General features: G+C 42.4%; 1 pseudogene; it reads right to left on the bottom strand.

Annotated features, from left to right (window-relative positions):
• Nucleotides 1-10,754: 10,754 nt before the first annotated feature.
• LOC113899284 lies at nt 10,755-13,047 on the bottom strand (annotated as a pseudogene).
• Nucleotides 13,048-15,555: the final 2,508 nt, after the last annotated feature.

Below are 15,555 nucleotides of genomic sequence, written 5' to 3'. Positions count from 1 at the left end.
GAGGTCTCAGGGTAGGTTTTCTGGCAAAATGACAACTCCAAATTCTAAACTTTTTTATTTTTCATTCTGACACCATTAGAGTGTGAGCAAAGCCCCCACCTTTCACTCTTGCTCACAAGAGGGCTGCCCCTGCTCCAACCATTGGGTCCTCACACATCAACAGTGTTCAGCCAGCAGGAGGAGCTGGCGCAAAAGGGCTTTCTCCTTTGCATGTCTTATTTGTCAGGGAGGAAAGAAAAATCTTTTCTGGAAATCCTGATATCTCTTTGGTCAAAACAAAGTCAAGTGGCAACCACCAATCACCAGTTAAATCGATTGGAATTGTCACCATTCAGTTACACCAACTAAATCAACCAGAGTGACATATTGCTGCCTGAACAAAATCAGGGTCTGTAGGCTAGGAAGTGGCTCCCTGGGGCATTTCCAGTGTCTGGGTAGATCAATTATAGGTTCTTTCAATAAAACCCTGCCCCATCAATGCTTAGAGTACAGACCTTTTCTTCTGAGAAATGGTAGATCAGAGGAAAAGGTAAGTTCTGGCTTAAATCACTCACACTCTGTGTCTTTGAGCAAGGGCCTACTTTCCTGAGACTCAGTTTTCTTATCTGTAAAATGGGAATAATAATGATCCCTGACATATAGAAGTTGGTGAGGAATACCAGAAAATGATATGTGGAAAGCACTTGGCATGGTATCTGGCACACATGATCTTTGCTTAATAAATAATAGGTATCATGACTCTCAGAAAGAGAAGATTTGACTGAAGCCATGGCTCATATCAGTAAGTCAGTTTGCACATTTCTGTAGTCATTCCCTGTAGAGGCCTAGAGAATGTGCATTTGAAGTCCTCATAGGGTTGCTGTGAGCCATAAATGGCGTTCGAGCAAGTCCATATTTGGTATTTGATGAATTCTACGTAGAGCCCTGTTGGGCATCAGGTTCGTTCCCTGACACTTATGTGAAGTTGGTGGAGGTCATGTGGGGAAAGGGCATTCCTCCCTTCCCCTCCCTGATGAACCCGGATGGGTCCACCCTTATCTGCCGGCTCTGTGCTGCTCTCTGAATGTTTCCATAAAAGTGGTGATGGTCTGGCCTTGAAAGCTGGGATCTCTGAAGGGAAGAGTAAACCACAGGAGTAAACCGCAGGCAAGGGATTAACGCTGGAATCTTCCCAAGCCCTAGGATGCTGTCTTCACAAGCTTTTGAGCCTTAATTCTGGATAATCTTGTGCCTTATAAATTGGGAGCCTGGGTAGTACTGTAATGGAGGTGGAGTTCATTTTCATTCTCTGGTTCTACATAATAGAGAAAAATTATGAGTTTATAGAAACATGAAAGAAAAATAAAGACGTCCCTGGTTCATAATAATTAAGCCACTGTCTCCTGAGGATATTAGGGGCCCACAGGTCAGATTTCTAATTCAAACTCAAAGTACTAAATAGACATCGTTTTGTTGTTTTAGTTGCTGTGTTGTGCCCCACTCTTTTGCAACCCCATGGACTGTAGCCTGCCAGGCTTCTCTGTCCATGGGATTTCCCAGGCAAGAACACTGGAGTAGGTTGCTGTTTCCTTCTCCAGGGAATTTTCCTGATCCAGGGACTGAACCTGAAGTCTCCAGCATTGGCAGGTGGAGTCTTTACCACTGAGCCACCAGGGAAGCCCACTAAATAGGTGCTGTGCTGTGCTGGGTCGCTCAGTTGTGTCTGACTCTTTGCGACCCCATAGATTGTAGCCCACTAGGCTCCTCCAGAGAAGGCAATGGCACCCCACTCCAGTACTCTTGCCTGGAAAATCCCATGGATGGAAGAGCCTGGTAGGCTGCAGTCCATGGGGTTGCGAAGAGTTGGACACGACTGAGCGACTTCCCTTTCACTTTTCACTTTCATGCATTGGAGAAGGAAATGGCAACTCACTCCAGTGTTCTTGCCTGGAGAATCCCAGGGACGGAGGAGCCTGGTGGGCGTCCATCTATGAGGTCGCACAGAGTCGGACATGACTGAAGCGACTTAGCAGCAGCAGCAGCAGCAGGCTCCTCTGTTCATGGGGATTCTCCAGGCAAGAATACTGGAGTGGATTGCCACGCCCTCCTCCAGGGGATCTTCCCAACCCAAGGATCAAACCCAGATCTCCTGCATTGTAGGAGACTTCTTTACCATCTGAGCCACCAGGGAAGCCCAAGATTACTGGAGTGGGTAGCCTATCCCTTCTCCAGCAGAACTTTCTGACCCAGGAATCAAACCAGGGTCTCTTGCATTGCAGGTGGATTCTTTACTAGCTTAGCTATCCAGGAAGCCCACTAAATAGTTAAATTTGGCTATATCACTTAACCTCTGTGAGGCTTCATTTTGCTCATTTACAGAAAGGGAGGAACAAGACCCATTCTTTTTGTATGGGCCCCCAGTTTATAGGGCAAAAGATTACCCTCAAGACTTTCAACTTGAGGATAACCACCATTGGGATGATCTCCCCAATGTAGGAAACTTCTGCAGCCTGAAAGTTAAAAACCAAAGGTTAATTTACACCATCTTTGTGAATCAAGTGAATGTTTATTTTTACAATTAATAAATGGAAGAGGAACTAAGCCCTGGTTTTTGTTTTGCGTTGCCTTCCTCTAAAATCTTCTAAGTATAATTTTAGGGCAGGCTGTTGGGAACCTGGGTGAACACACATCTCCTGCTTCTCAAGAGTCCAATCAGAGAAGGCTTCTGAGACTCAGGTCTAAACACACTTCTTCCATCATCCAAGGCCGGTCCTCTACAAATATGATCACTCTTTTTTTTTTTTAATTGACCGTGCTGCAAGGCATGCTAGGTCTTAGTTCCCTGACCAGGGATCAAACCAACCCTCCCTGCAGTGGAAGCACAGAGTCTTAACCACTGGACCACCAGGGAAGTCCTGAGATCACTCTTTTTTTACAAAAAAAATTTATTTATTGGCTGCACTGGGTCTTTGTGGGTGTGTGCTGGCTTTCTCTGGTTGCTGGGAGTGGGGGCTACTCTTTAGTTGCTGTGTGCGGGCTTCTCATTGCAGTGGGTTTGCTTGTTGCTGAGCACCGGCTCTAGAGTGCAGGCTCAGTAGCTGTGGCACAGAGGCTTTGTAGCCCCAAGGCATGTGGAATCTTCCCGGACCGGATCGAACCTGTATCTGCTGCATCAACAGGTGGATTCTTAGCCACTGGCCCACCAGGGAAGTCCACCTCAGTCAATCTTTTTAAGTGGTGTTGGTAGACAGCATACAATGCCCACTGCCGTCCCAAACGGTTTAGAGGGTCCTACTCTACCAAGAAGTGGCCTGCCCTACAGTCATACTCCTGTGACAGCCTCCTTCCCCATCCCGCTCAGATCCTGGGTCCTCACCCAGCACCTCTCTTAGCCATCTGCCTCCAGCATCCTAGACCTGCAACATCTGAGCTAAGGCCAACTATGGTCGCTTCTTTGTGGCCTGCGTGGGCTCTTGCATGTTGATGGCGCTGTCCCCACAGCTGTTTGCTGTGAGTCCTTGAGCAGCTCTCTGGCACAGCTGAATATGCACCCCGGAGGGCGGGATGTGTGTTCTGTTCACTGGATTCTCAGTGCCCTGGCTCAGGGGTTGACACCCCGTAGGCTCTCAACACTCACCGAACAGATGGAGATGCCACTGTGGAGTGAGGTCCACAACTCACTGCATGGCTGATGTCTCACCCAAAGGCAAACCCCAGGTGAGTCATTTTGGATTGCCCTTCTCCCCTTCTCCTCTCCAGACTTGAATGAATAGAATTTGAAAGAAATTCAGCACTGTAGTAAGAGTCTGAATGTTAGTCACTCGGTCATGTCCGAATCTCTGCAACACCATGGGCTATAGATGGCCAGGTTCCTCTGTCCACGGAATTCTCCAGGCAAGAATTCCGTGGGTTGTGGGTTGCCATGCCCTTCTCCAGGGGATCTTCCTGAACCATGGATTGACCCTTCTTGACCCTTGGGTCTCCTGCATTACAGGCAGATTCTTTACCATCTGAGCCACCAGGAAAGCCCAGTAAGAGTCTAGATTCTTGTTTCCCTCTCTGTTTTGAAGACACCTGGCCACAAGGTGGCTCACACCTGGATCCCGGGAACCAGGCAGTCAGAGCTTCCCCCTGGAGGGCCCCATCCAGGGGGCTTTCTAGGCAGGGTCAGGGTTTACCGCAGGTTGCGTCTGTCTCTTAGTCCATGAGGCAGTGCTGAAAAGAGACAAGAACATGCCACGGCAGAGCCCTGACACGTACCTACACCCAACAGAGCACCCGATCCTCCGAATAAACAGAGATGAGCCGTCCTGAGTGACTGGAAATACAGATCTGATGAGTTCCACCCGTTACTTAAAGACTGAGAAGTTTCCCTCCTGGAGGACACAGTGCTTGCTGAGAGAGAGGATGCCCTTTAATTCTGGTGTGGACAACCTCAGGCCAGGGAAGCTGGTATAGGGCGGATGCTCAGGCAGAGTTTCTGCCTACACTGTCGCATGGGTGCAGCCTCTGGATAATGCACTGCTACCTAGACAGGACTCTGGAGCCCTCATCTAATCTCCCTGACTCCCACCCCCGACCCTTAGAGCCTTCCGCAGCATCATCTACTCTCCCTGACCATGCTGCTACTGAAAATGTCTGTCTGTGCGCCTGTTTCCCAAAATGTTAGAGCATTTGGGCCATAGATCAGCTGTGTCAGGCATTATTTGAGCTGGGTCACACCTATTAGCTCACTTAATCCTCATAATGGGCTTCCCTGTGGCTCAGTGGTAAAAAACCCACCTGCCAAGCAGGAGATGCAGGATGATCTCTGGGTTGAGAAGATCCCCTGGAGAAAGTAATGGCAAAGTGCTCTAGTATTCTTGCCTGGGAAATCCCATGGACAGAGGAGCCCGGCAGGCTGCAGTCTGTGGGGTCGCAGAGTTGGACACGACTGGGGGGCTAAAGAGCAACAACAAACAGTCTTCACGGTAGATAACCCCGTGAGATAGGGATCACTGTAGTCCCCATTAAACAGCTGGAGGCAAGGGCTCCATGATTCACTCTTTTGTCTCCTTGTCCTGGACAAGGTTGCATAGAGAGGCTCTCAGGAGGCCAAGCTGAGAGATTGAGTGGATGAAGGAGGGAGCTGGGTTTACTGGCAGTTTAGAGCGAAGAAATACATCACGTCTACTCAGCACCTTCTACTTTCTTCCTTCTCATCATCACTTCTTGGTCTTACCCCTCTATTTTCCCAATCCTTCCTCCATCACCTCAAAGATGTAAGCCAGCTGAAGCGAAGCATCCATTAAAAACAAAGTCTCTTAATTGGCTAAAATTACATTCTTCTGTTTGTTCCCTGCGGTTTGTGGAAGAATGAGGTTGGCGTTATGGTCTGTTTGGAAAATGCCCTTTGAGAACAGGGACAGTTAATGACTGTTTCCCACTGAGTCCAACAGACCGGTGCCAAGTACCCTGTGGGCACAGAGAAAATATTAATTGATGTTGATTTCCTTGCTTATTATTTAAATATGCTAAATGGCCCCTGAGAAGCTTCCAAAGAGTTAACATGTTACCCAAAATACATGACTTATCCAGGGAGCACCTCACTTTTTATTCACTGAGAATTCAATGTCTCTGCAAAGCCTATTCATTTTGTAAATTTGATGAGTTCGCAACCGAAGAAGTGGAATAAGAATTGGTGATAAAATATTCAAAAATACGCCTGACTTCAGCTCAAAGTCAACTTGAATCCTAAGTTGCCTGTTCATGAGAGGCACATGTGGATCCATGTGGGTTGGAAAATTTAATTACATTTTTGTGCTGATGTTGTATGTCATAAAAAATTGTTAACAGTTAAAAATATGACAAGCTTAATTGTTTTTCCTCTCCCCACTTCTAGAGCACCTAAGCTTTAGCCTAAAAAATTAGGCTGTTTGACATTTTTGGTGCTCAAGCTGTTGGGAAATACTTTTATTTCCAAACAGAATCAAAGAAAACTTTTTATTTTAAAATAGGAAACATTTATGAGTTATTAGTGTCATGTACTGTTGGGAGATCCCAGAATATATTAGGCAGATGAGTATTTAAAGTGGTATAAATAAGATTTCTCTTGTCATCACTTATGTTGATTAAGGTTTGGAGTTTCTCTGTGGATTTCTGACAAACCATCAACAACCATGAACGATGATTTTCCTTCGCTGGTTTTGCTAATAAGTTGTCAACTGATTAACACTGAGAGCTGGTCAGACTTGGGCAGTGTGTGGTTTGTGATCACACAGTATGGGACTGGGAAGGGGTTTTGATTTTGTCATTAGAGTGCCTTTGCATTAGATAGTAAAATAAGACAGAACACAGCTTCACTATCAATCTCTTGAGCCCTTGAGTCAGATGTGTCTTGAAACTTGGAAAGTTTCAGAATTTGGACTGTAATATAACAGGCATGTCACATATCATATGAGAGCCCTAGCGAGGTTTGTAGCATAATTCCATAATCTAAACTGTTAATAATATGTCTTTAATCAAATATACTCATATTCTCATCAATGGGAGAAGGACTATTTGTAGAGACCCATCACTTAAGGACAGGTTTTGCACCAAATGAGTTAGCACAAAATTTCAGTTTCCAGGAATTTTTGGACCTTGAAATTGTCATGAGGGATTGTGGATGAGCTAATTAAGGTCCAAAATGTTCATGTCGCCAACAGAAACTCTAAAAGAGCATCAGATCAAATAACCACAGCATCTTTGATAAAATGCCACACAATTTTGTCCTGGGAAGGACTGTATTCTTAGATGCCACTGACTTCCCTGGTGGTTCAAATGGTAAAGCGTCTGCCTACAATGTGGGAGACCTGGGTTTGATCCCTGGGTCAGGAAGATCCTCTGGAGAAGGAAATGGCAACCCACTCCAGGACTCTTGCCTGGAAAATCCCATGGATGGAGGAGCGTGGTAGGCTACAGTCCATGGGGTCGCAAAGAGTCAGACGCGACTGAGTGACTTGACTTTCACTTCACTGAAATATTTGGAATCTCCATCCGGAAGAAACGATCAACCTTCATTTGCTGTTTTAGAAGGTGTACTTAATGATGTTAAATTTTAATTTTTATTTGAATAAGTAATATACTGGCAGGAATTTTAAAAAATCTATACTCTGAGCAAATCTGGTCATGTTTTTCTCCAGACCTTACATGTGCATGTCATTTACTCAATGTGGACACTAGTCTTTGTCTTTTTTTATTTAAAATTATAACATGTGCTTTTCTATTTATTTTACTTTCTTTACAGCTGTCATTTTGAAGAACAGTTTCTGAAGCAAAATTGAACACAGTATTCCTCTGCTATCCTGGGATAATACAATTATCCCCAAAATACAGGGAACATGATAGAATCTAGTTACCCTGCCACGTGGGTTAAGCACTGTTGTAGGAGGTGAAACAATTGTCAAGATCTTGATCAAGTGCTTTTCTGCCATGACAAGTACACTTGTGTAAAATAAAATAATAACATTAAAAGAAATACCCTTTAGGTAATATGTTTGTTTTAGCAAATGACTGTGGAACCTAAACTAAGTCACTTAATCCCACAAGAGCTTGATTTCCACCTCTATAAAATCAGACATTTGATTAGGTTTCGAAACCACCGATCACCATTAAACAATGAAGAAAATTTTTTGCTATATACATAGTGTTCTGGTGACAACATTGTCAGCTTGAAGAAATGTAGTCTCATTAGGCTTTTTTTTTATTGTGTTATTATTTGTAACTTAAAAAAATAATCCCCAGCTATTGAATTTCTATTAGAGCTAAGCTGGTAAATTTGTATTTTGGAGTTTTGAGCCCATGTTAATTTGTCCGAATATTTTCTGAGCACTTTGCTATTGTCAGCTACTGAACTGATAGAGACAGAAGAGATACAACAAAATTATAGGTAAACTGAGATTATTCAACAAGGGAAGTAATATCACACTCTCAAAATGTCAGTCTCTCCCCCTCTCTCTTTTTTTTTGGTCAACAAATGAAACATCTTTGGACTTACGTAGAAATTAAAAAAATTCAACCAAGGAGTTTTACAGAGTGACATGTAAAATTCACTCTGTAGGAATATATAAGTGACTTATATATATAAGTGACATCTTTCGTAAGCAGGCAAGGAGGATTCTACAAACTGGAATGTATTAACTAAATTCATGTGAAATGACTAGAGTGATGGTTCTGATAAATGCTTGAATTTCGAACAGAACTTGGGAAAGTATTGCGTATTTGCTTTTTCCTCTTTGATTTTATTTCTTCTTCAGAGCTGTGGTTTAGTTGTCTTCTCTGAGTTGTCCCTGGAGGAGAACCATCGGCTCCATCTAGAAGTGGCGTTGCTTCGCCTCTAGTGTGAGATGCTTTGCAACTTAATCCACTTGGACTTGAGAGGAAGGTCTGCTCTGGAGCCTGTTGTCACCACTCACCCTCACGGTTTTCCATATTGATGGTGGCCACCCTCCTAGTGACGGAGGCCCTCCTCCTTCCCCCTAACATTTTGGACACAGTGAAATTAAAGACTCAATGTTGAAATAAAAGAACAGTGTTTATAATGCCAAGGGCAAGCAGAGAGCCAGCTGGGAGGTTTTTCTGGAACTTTCTGTTGGAGCTCAGCGTTGTCTGTTGAAGTCATTAGAAAGCCCACTATTTCTGTTCATAGTTTCATCTTGCTCTTCAGTTTGAAATGCTCTGCAAGTGCTGTCCATCACACGCTCACCTCGTTTCAGATGTTTCTCTCCCCTAGGGTCATTTGCAATGACATTAGACCTTTTATTTTCATACGAGAGATCTGAAATCCTCCTAGATTTGAAATTTCAACTGGGAAGCCCAGAGGATAAGCAATAGAAATTGCTTTCATGCAATGAAAAATGATTCAAGAAGCTACAAAGTTTTCATTTTATAGAGAACAGCAGACTTTGTAACATATAGAATGAATGAAGACTGATAATGGGAACAGTTGAACAAGTTTTGATCTTATCTGCAAAATTAGGATTTCTTTTGAAAATTCAAGAGCAACAGCTTCATCTTTGAAGCTGAACAATATTCCCCAAAAGCCTTTGTTTGCCCTAATATTCCATAATGTTATGCTTTTACAGTCAATAAGCCATTAGTAATCAAGAGATGTATAATTTATTAATTACACTACACATTAATATTTAATCTTTTTGGTCGCTGAGCCTATTTCTAAATCTACTTTTTAATTACATTTTAGGAATATAAATCTTTTAGGCAACCATTAGAAAAGTAATTTTTCTGCACATTATGATGCCAATTACTTTAAAGCAGCTGGTTGTGAATTCTTGCGATGATACTTGGTAAAGTGGTGCATGGGTTCTCTTCACTCATTTGAAAGCTAATTGAATAGTAGTGAGAAGAGAGTGTTAGAAAGAATTTACAAAGATGCAGAATAGCCAAGGGGAGAAAAGGAAAGAAGCAACATATATCAGACAGTCTTTCACAGCCACAGAAGCCCCCTTAACCAGGCAACACCAGTCAATGGTGAACATTCCTGAATTCTAAGATCTTGGGCTTTAGGTTTGATACTTACAGTTCACTGGAATAAGCAGTGTTTTCCTGTTAATGCTCTTGTCCAAATAATGGCATTTTAAAGGCCACAAATAGAACTTTCTTGCTTTTTTCCTCCCAATAGTCATGTGAGATGTCAATGATGATGATTTTGTCTTTCTGTTTTCTTGAATTCCTGATGAGCTACTTTGCTTTGGCTGACATTTAAAAAACTCAGTTCCCCATGCTTTTGAAAACTTTAGTGCCAGTTCCCTTAGATTTCTTTGGCTTGTGTGGCATTTTATGCATTCTTTTTGAATTCCTCTATACTGGGAAAGATTTTGAAAGTAAGTCCTAAATTTTTTCATATACTCAAGCTTTGGTGGTGATGATGGTGGTTCTAGCAGGAGGTAGATTGAGGCATTGGATTATTATATTGGGGAAAATATCTGCTTATTTACAAAACAGCATCAGTTCTGAAAACTCTGCCTTTCAAAAACAATGTCCCCTGTGGTTTTGCCACTGTTCCTCTTCTGGGTGTGAGATTTCTATCATAAAATCACTCCTTAGGTTAGACAAAATAGGAGAGCTGTTGTTATGAAAAGACTACTGTTAAAATGCCTATAGTCTAGCAGTCATGTACGGGTGTGAGAACTGGACCATAAAGAAGGCTGAGCACTGAAGAACTTTTGCTTTTGAACTGTGGTATGGGAGAAGACTCTTGAGAGTCTCTTGGACTGCAAGGAGATCAAACCAGTCCGTCCTAAAGGAAACCAGCCCTGATTATTCATTGGAAGGACTGATGCTGAAACTGAAGGTCCAATGCTTTGGCCACCTGATGCAAAGAGCCTACATGTTGGAAAAGACCCCGATGGTTGGAAAGATTGAGGGCAGGAGTAAAAAGGGACCACAGAGGATGAGATGGGTGGATGGCATCATGGACTCAATGGACTTGAGTTTGAGCAGACTTCAGGAGATGGTGAAGGAGCAACTGAGCAACCAGAAAAGATGTCTACACAGGTCACCTGGGAGAAGCAGGTGCGTGCCCATACTGTTCTCTGAGCTTATTTGTGTGGCCTAATTACGTAGTGTAGCTCCTGTAGTCTTCTTTCTCTCTTTCCTTCTTTTTGATATTTATTTATTTATTTGGCTGCACGGGGTCTTAGTTCCAACATGTGAGATCTATTAGATTGGTGCAAATGTAATTGCCATTTTGGATTGTGAATTTTAAATCATTATAACTAGGCTCAAAGCCATCTTTATTAATCAAAATAGGAGCCATTACAATCAACACATTTTTTTCTTGCCAATGAGAAATAAGCTTGTTTATTTCTGAAGTGTAAAAATACATGCCTTGGGATTTTGTGAACTCTTGGAAAGCACTTTCTGCCTCCTGCTGGTGGTGGAAGCATTTCCCCTGCCAAAAGTCACTGAGTTACTTGAAGAAGTGGTAGTCGGTGAAAGGAGAATATGGCAGATGAGGCAAAACTTCGCAGTCTAATTCATTCAACTTTTGAAGTGTTGGTTGTGTGAAGGGTTGGGTGCCGGGGACCAGCCCCGGCTGATCCAGGGTACTCGAAGGAGAGACGGCGTCGGCGAGGGTCAGGATACGATAGTTTCAATTAGATATTAATTAGAGATATAAAGAGTAATAGAATAAGGATAGCTCAGTAGGAAAATTCAGTGGAGAAAAGAGGCTGAGTAGCTTGGTTTACGCGGGGGACCAATAAAACTTCAAGACAAGAAGCTTGCACCACTTACGTAGGCCGCAGGCGTCCTTCCGTTCTCCCGAAGGAGAGGAGACACTGAGGCCTCCCCGGTCGGATCTTAGAAGCCCAGGCAAAATTAGTAAGCTTGGTGGGTTCCGCGCTCCAGATGGAGACTCAGCCGGAGGGAGAGAGAGACATGGGGAGACCAGTATTTTGAGAAACTGATCCCCATTCTTTATTTTCCAGAGTCTGTTTTTATACACTAAGATGTTATACAAAAGTCACGTGGGGACAGCAGTCCTGACTTTTATTAAAGTCAGGTGCTTCACACAAATGTATACAGAGGTCTTAGGGGTGTTACATCATCTTCTGGCCAGGGGGGCCTGCTGACAATTTACGACCCTCTCCTTGTGACAGCGGTCAGTCAATCAGGACACTTATTTCTCCAGGGCTGATTATTCTCAAAATAGACGCCACCCAAGTAAAGTTACATTCCTACAGGGTGAGGGTGTAGTGGGTTTTAAGGAAAGAATTTACTTAGCCTAAGGTCTAACGTGATTAATATCAAAGGTCAATTCTATATATTCATTAATGTGTGTAAGGGCAGGGGATATGGAGACTTAGCAACAAACATTGGCTCAGCAAATGAAAAACCCTTCACCAACACAATTTCTAATTAGCCCATTATACTTATACTAATAGTTTTCTAACTTTTCTAAGGAACCCGTTTTTAGAGGGTTTAAAGCATCTTGTGCCTCTCACGGTTGGGAGGCTGTGAGCAATCACATGTGGCCGGACGAGCCTGTCAGGCAGGCTAGAGAACCTTCAGAGGAGTTTGTAGGTTAAAACACTCTTGTCACACCCAAGAGTTTTTATTGACTGGAGCTCTAGGTTAACTCCTTCTCTGAAAGAAGTGGTGGGGGACAGCCCCCCGTAAAGTCAGAGGTGTAGGTAAGAGCACAAAGTAGTAAAGTAGGCAGGCTCTGGTTATGGGGGTAGACGCTCGAGGATTTCCAGGGGGACTCCTCAGGCTCGATCCCGCCTTTGCGTATGTCGAGCCTCCTTCCTCATGACCTTTGTCATGGGCGGAGTACCTCACTTTGGCCCCCAACAGTTGGGCATCGATGTGGAGAAGAATTCGGCCCTTTCTGTTGACGAAAGCCAGCTGTAGGTGTTGCAGTTTTCGATGCGTCTCATCGATTTGCTGAGCATACTTCTCAGATACAATGGCCTTCCCGGAATTCAGAAAGCTGTAGTGGATCAAACTGGCAGCAGCCTGCCAAACAGTGAACATGACCTTTTTGTTGGTGCAAGTTTGGCTTTGGGAAGTGCCTTGGAGCTTCTTCTCGGTCCAACCACTGGTCTAGTTGTCACTGGCTGTGGTACAAAACCCACTTTTCATCACACATCTGATCGAGAAATGGTTTGTTGTTGCTTTATAGAATGAGAGAAGACAACACTTCAAAACGATGACTGTTTGGATTTTTCCATCAGCTCATGAGGCACCCACTTACGAGCTCTTTTACCTTCCCAATTTGCTTCAGTTGACAAATGACTGTAGAATGGTCCAAAGTTGAGTCTTCGGCAACTTCTCGTGTAGTTGTAAGAGGATCAGTTTTGAGGATGGCGCTCAGTTGGTCGTTGACAACTTCTGATGGCTGGCCACTGAGCTCCCCATCTTCAAGGCTCTCATCTTTGCAAAACTTCCTGAGGCACCATGCACTGTACGTGCCGTGGCAGTTCCTGGGCCAAATGCGTGTGGATGTTGCGAGTTGTCTCCTCTGCTTTTTGACCAGCTTTAAACTCAAATAAAAAAAATTGCTCGAGTTTGCTTTTTGTCTAACATAGACAATATTTTGTCCCTAGTCTAAAATAAACATTAAATGCACAGCAAGTCATAAGTCCTTAGCAAAAAAAGTAAAAAAAAAAAAAAAAGAATAAATAAAGTGAGAAAGGTGCATTAAAATGATATATAATAACTACATTTATTTAAAAACTCATTCAATATCAAAAGGTAATGTTCAATAAAGCAAAACTGCAATTACTTTTACATCAATAGTTCCTTGACTAGGGATGGAACCTAGGCCCTCTGCATTGGGAGCATGGAGTCTAAGACACTGGACCACCAGGGAAATCCCTCCTGTAGCCTTCTGAATTTCTGTTCTCACTATGGCAATTTTTAGAAAACTCTTTATTTACTTGGTGGCTTACTTATTTTCTTCATTTAAAAATAAGACTACATCACACATACAAGAATGCATAAAACTTAAATATATGGCAAATGATTTTTAAAATGTTCTTCCTTCCTTATTAGTTTGTAAATTTCATGAGATCAGGATTGTCTCATGTTTCCTGCTGGATCTTTGGGGCTTGACTCAGTGTCTGGTCCATAGAAGGACTTCCAAAAATATCTGTTGAATAAGCCACAGAATAAATGGAAATGTACTTTTTACTCACAGAATGAAAAGTCTTTGAAAATTTTCTTTTCTTTTTTTTTTTTTTCCTTTAAGCATATTTAATATTTGAACTCTCATTCTTCTATTTTCCCAGACCCCAGAAAACAGAGTTTTTAGATGACCAATATTTTGTTCCAGAAACATACAGCCTTATCAGCTAATTCATAAAAGAGCTATTTTACAAAGGTACATCTGGATAATTAGAACAATAAAGTCTTTTAGGCATTTCAAAATGTGATCAGTAAAAATACATGATTATTAATAAAGTTTTTTTTTTTTTAAGATAGTTCCAGATTTCTTTAAAAGTAATTTCTGTTAAAGAGTAGTACATGATTGTACGGTGAACAAGGAAAATAAAATGCTCTAGTAGGAAGAGGCTGATTAAGAGTGACCCACAGTGTGCACAAGTTACAGTTGTGTTTGCAGCACACCTGCTTAGCCACTGGCACCTGGAAATGGCGGGCAGGGCTTCCTTCTAGGAGGTACACTTTTTTTTCCTACCAGTTTATTTTCAAAACCATCAGTACCAGTGGAGAAGGACAAGGCAAAGGAACTCTTTTCTTGAGGAAAGAATAATTATGCAGATCACTTTGAAAAGTGGTGGAGGAGTCAGAGGGAAAAAAAAAAAAGATTTAAAAGAGGAATTGTAATTCTAGGGAATAAAAAGTTAGCCAGCAGAAAGATGACTGGAAGGTCCTGCTTAATTTTCTATCTTGAGGTTAGATAGAAAATGAATTTACACACATTAAATTCAGTGTATTATGTGGAGCTTCTGTATTTCAAACTGGAAGCAGTCTTCTTTGAAGGTGGTATATGATGTAATTTTGAGCTACAAGAGCTTTGGTCAGTCTTTCCTCCCCTATATATCACAGGGGGCAAGGTTCAAAACTGTGTTCAGAGGACCTCAAGAAAATTTTCTTTTAATGAAAAATCTAGAGGGAAGATAAGACCCAGCTACCTCTCAAAGAAATCTAAATGTGAGGATGACATTTCTTTATCTTCCTATGAAGTTTAACAACTGATGGGTTTTTGTTTTTGGTCTTGTTTTATCATTGAGTGAGGAAAATGATCTGAGTTATGACATAAACTTCTTTACTTTTTTTCTCCAGCTTACTACTTAGGTAAGAAAATTTTTGTTGAAAGTGGAAATTACATTTTTTTTCCCCTGTGTCTAGAATGCCTGATATTCCAAGTACCCTAGAGAATTTTTCCCTTCTGCACAAGTCCATTTTTATTTTTAATAACCCCAAAAATGATAGTCTAAAAATACCCTTAATAAGCCAAGTATATTGTATATATTTTCCAACTTCTTCCTTTTAATATGTGGAGGTAATTCATGGACAACATGTTTTACCTAACAGTCTACTGGCCGACTGGTCAATAAAACTAGACCCAGACACTCTGAAACATCTCTGGGGATTGATGTTTGAGATGATACATGAGTGATTGTGTTTGAAATGAATGTTCCTCTTAATTGCTGCGGTGGTCCATATGAGGTGGTCTTTTTGGCTTTAGAACGTTCCCTCACAGAGCCTGTGTGCTCAGTGGCTTAGTCATGTCTGACTATTTGTGACTTCATGGATTGTAGCCCACCAGGCTCCTCTGTCTATGGAATTTTCCAGGCAAGAATACTGGAGTGGGCTGCCATTTCCTTCTCCAGGGGATCTTCCCAATCCAGGGATCAAATCCTGAGTCTCTGAGTGTCTACTGAGTCTCCTCATTGGCAGGCAGATTCTTTACCACTAACGCTACCTGGGAAGCCCTTTATGGCACATAGGTTACTAGTTATTTACATAAATCTCGTTTCCACGACACTTTTTCTCATTCAGGCCATTGGGTCATTGTGGGGGTGCAAGGTGTATGGTGGTGTGGGGTGGGAGGGAGCTGTGGGAAGTCTA

The sequence above is a fragment of the Bos indicus x Bos taurus genome, chromosome 1 (assembly GCF_003369695.1).
Source record: "Bos indicus x Bos taurus breed Angus x Brahman F1 hybrid chromosome 1, Bos_hybrid_MaternalHap_v2.0, whole genome shotgun sequence".
NCBI lineage: Eukaryota > Metazoa > Chordata > Mammalia > Artiodactyla > Bovidae > Bos > Bos indicus x Bos taurus.
The sequence above is the reverse complement of the archived record's forward strand: the minus strand, read 5'-3'. Positions and strand labels throughout refer to the sequence as shown.